Below are 3,947 nucleotides of genomic sequence, written 5' to 3'. Positions count from 1 at the left end.
TCCTTTCGTGCAGGATGCAGTTGCAGTAAAATGCGCACGGGGCATTACGATTCCTGGAATGAAAAATAAATGCGTCCTTGCCGTGTAAACGAAGTTCACGAAGTTTTTTTTTTTTAGTTCTGCGTCCTGTTCTTAAGAACGCGACCTGTTCTTCGCAACGCGTTTCAGTTCTCACCTGTTTACTATTCCCGCGGTGGGATAGACTCGCTGCTGGCGTCTTCTTTCGCGATAATGAATACTCTTATTCACTCTTAGCTCGTCTGAATTTTTTTTTTCTTATTCACTCTTAGCTCGTCTGAATTTTTTTTTCCTTTCGTTAATATGCCCCAGCCGTCCGTACTCTTCGAAACGCCACGCGGCTGGTGAACTCCCGATGAGGCGACAGTGAGCGACCGTCCACAGCGGCGTCCGGAAAGCGAATGGAGCGCCACCCGCTCGCCCCACTACTGTCCACCTCTTCGGACACGTCACGGCACGGGGTCACATCGACTGCCCACTGAGAAGACGCCGTGTGGCCGGTGCGTCGCCGCGGCTTGTGTACACTCCGCGCGGGCCACGCGTCCGCCACGCAAGCGGCGCCGCTTTCCCGCTGGTCTGCGCCATCAGATATATGCGCACGACAGAGCGCAGCACTGCTAGCCCCTGTTTGAATCGATGCGGCAGTCAATTTTAGCTAGCGCGCGCCGCCGCTTAATGTGGCTCAGCCGAGGCACGTCGTTGCAGATTTGTGGCACAGCTCCGCAATATGTAGGTGGTCCCAATAAGCAAGGACAGAGTGTGACAGCGAACGAAATGGACACGTGGCGGGAGCGGCGCAGGTTCGCCTTTATATCGCTCATCTATTTTTGCGTTGTAAACACGCCGCGAAAACAACTCTGTTATCTTCTCCCTTGCGGTACAAAGAAACACAGGCGCAGTAAGTTTAAAACCACCGTTCAGTAACACTGGGTTATAGTTATCGTATTTTTTTTTTGCATTCCACAGTCGATACTTGAGATTAGTTTCTGGCTGCTGTCTCTGCTGTTCAACAACCCTTATCAGGAAACTTACGGGGGGAACACGCAGTTGCCATAGAAAATGACAACGGGATCTTTTCACGACGCAGAACTGCGTCTCTTTCGCGAACCTACAACGATTATACTTGAATTAATCTTGCTCTGACAAAATTCACTCAGCACTCGCTATAATATTCGTGAAGAAATTAGGTCATCTGAAAAGTTTACCTTCTTCGTTCCTTTCTTCGTTCTGCTGCAAATGCTCCGAGTTCAAGAACTTGCGCTGATAGGTGACTACTAAGCAGTTAGCCCGGCAGTAAGGCACACTGCCGGGCTGGTTCCTGCCATTGGGCGCGAGCTCCACCACTGTTGCCATCGGCGCTAGCGTCGATCTTGCGCCGCAAGTGACACCACGTGACTCCTCTTGCTGCGGGAGCACAGAGAGCTGGAAATGATTTGTGCGTATTAAAAGGCGCAGGTCGCGCTAATATGCTTATTTATTCCTGTTAGCGAGTTCCTGCGTTGCGCATTGTGATCACGGGCCTTCGCTGTAACAAAGGCGCGTCCCTTATGCGTCTTTTACAGCGGTTTATTAGTGTCTCGTTGCTAGACGCGCGCGACATAGCTGGGTGCAAGCTCCGATTTCCATCCGAAAGATGGGAAACTACGAGAACGCTTTGGCACACCGCACTGAAGGCCGGTGCACACAGAGGTTGTCGACATCGCGGCGAAGCAACGTTCGCCACAGAGCGTTATTCATTACTTCAGCTGACTGGAGCGCGAGGAATTGAGCAGACACACCATGGCCACGCTCCTTCCAAGGCAGCGGCTCTCTAGATTTAACACGACCGCTCGCAACGAGCCGCTTTGTACGTGACTACCTGTGGCAGCCGCAGCTATTCGTATGATGCGCTCGGTCTCCCTGGCGACGTGGTGGAGCCACTGATGTTAGCCGCACGGATGCGCCCAAACGCGCGAGAAAGCGCGCTGCAGTCTGGCGCCTTATTACAATATTAAATTATATTCCACTCAACCTGCGCGACTGAATCTTGCTAGAATTAAGGCATGTCCTTGCGCACATGCTACTGATCATATCTTTTATTTGCGTTCAAAACTTTGCGCCTATACCCCTTAAAGAAAAAAGCGGTCAAGTATACTTATTTCGTAAAAATGCAGTATGATGTAGCATATTGCAAGAGATGCCGCCAAGTTGCATGCCAGTACAATGCCAATACTACAGCTATCCTTGTGATAAATCAGTCATGTGAAAAAAAATACACATTTCATTTGAGCTAACGCACTCTTGCAGTTTGTCACAAACAAGTCTGGAAAGCCTGGGTCAAAGCTTCTAATTTACACCGCGATCACCACGCATCGCGTGGCGCTGCACATTCAGAACGACTTCGGGAATTTCGAATGGTCAGTAGACTCACTGATTTTCTATAGAAGTCGGAACTAGTTCGTGTGAGCGCAGGAAGCATTTTATAGGCCAATTCGCGCAGAATCTCTCGGGACCCTCTTGCATCTTCCTTTAAGTTATGAGCTTTTCCGCTACGTCTTTTTGGACACTCGATGTCAAGAGATGGCGCTAGTCGCTTATGTCCAGGAAGCAGGGCCTGAGAGAAAACAACTTTCACATATACTGGCTCTGTAAAAAAAGACTGCACCCAAACAACGCATGCATAGTATGAAGTGCTCTACAAGACTGCAAAAGTACTGAGTAAAGAACGAGGGCTGCGTTCATGTCGTTCTAGTGACTTCTTTCTTGCTGACAGATCGAATACCTACAGAAGAACATTTAATGTAAATATGCTACATATTCCACGCAGTTACACAGAAAAAAATTTCTTCTTCGGTAGAAAGCTTGCGTCATTTGTTGCTATAGATTAAAACAGCACAATAGAGTGTTTAGCGTCTGAAAGAGACTAAGACACGGGTTTGGCAATATTATAAAGAACAAAGTGAGGTGTTCTCCAGATCTGACAGCTTGAAGTCCCAAGGAAGCTTGAATCCTTCTCTGGTGTCACGCATCACAGACATGACTTGCGCCGTTCTTCCATTCTAATTCTAGGCCGGAGAGGCCGGAAAGGATGCTTGGTAGCTGTTTGGTTACAGGCTTTGGAGCCTGGACCACTGCTGCAGGTGTAGGCTGGGGGAAGAGGCAAAGCGATAAAGTGCAGACTAGGTGGAAAAAAGAAACCGAGGTGACACTCAAGCTCCGCCTTATGGGTGTGACTTTGACTGTAGATAACTCAGCTTCTACAAAGCGCATTAAAAACACAAAATTCTTGATGAAAAATATTCGTGAAGCGGCGTGCTTTAACATCCCAGGCATATCGCAAGTCTATTCGAGTTCCCTTCAGAGCCTCTTCAAGGCTCCCGTCCTGCACAAACTCCGGCGTCGTCGTCGTCGACAACGTCCGCGTTGCGAACGTAAAGCAACCTATGTTGGTCGCCTAGTTCACGTGTCCTTGTGGCAACATCACAACCTTCCCACCGGATTGTGAACAAACTAGCCGCCGGGGCAGGTGGCAGTTAAATTAATGATTGGTTGTTCTTCCCGGGGCTTAAGCCGCACCGGTGGCAGCACTTGCTATCGCAGGGCAGTTCGGAGTTTCGTGGCCAAGCCACACAATGCAGAAAGTGCATGAGGATCGGGCACGTGAGTGGCGTCTGCAATATCACCATCGTGTGCCCAGACGCTCCGAGTCACACAGCGGCGACGTTTGCCGCGCGACTGCTCTGAATTGAGCCAATGGCCGTGGCCCTTACGATTGCTCCACGAAAGACTGCCCCCGCTTTAAGAAGGAATGGGCAATGCTAAAGCAAATGGTGCGAGACCAAATGGTGCGAGACCAAATCTGCACCATTCCGCAGTCCGTGTCAATGCAGTGACACATCATTTCATAAATCTCCTTCGTGCTGTAACGATAGGCGCCGGAGGATTGGCCG

Source organism: Amblyomma mixtum, chromosome 3 (genome assembly GCF_055824585.1).
Source record: "Amblyomma mixtum isolate Tamu chromosome 3, ASM5582458v1, whole genome shotgun sequence".
Classification (NCBI taxonomy): domain Eukaryota; kingdom Metazoa; phylum Arthropoda; class Arachnida; order Ixodida; family Ixodidae; genus Amblyomma; species Amblyomma mixtum.
Note: the sequence above shows the minus strand (reverse complement) of the source record.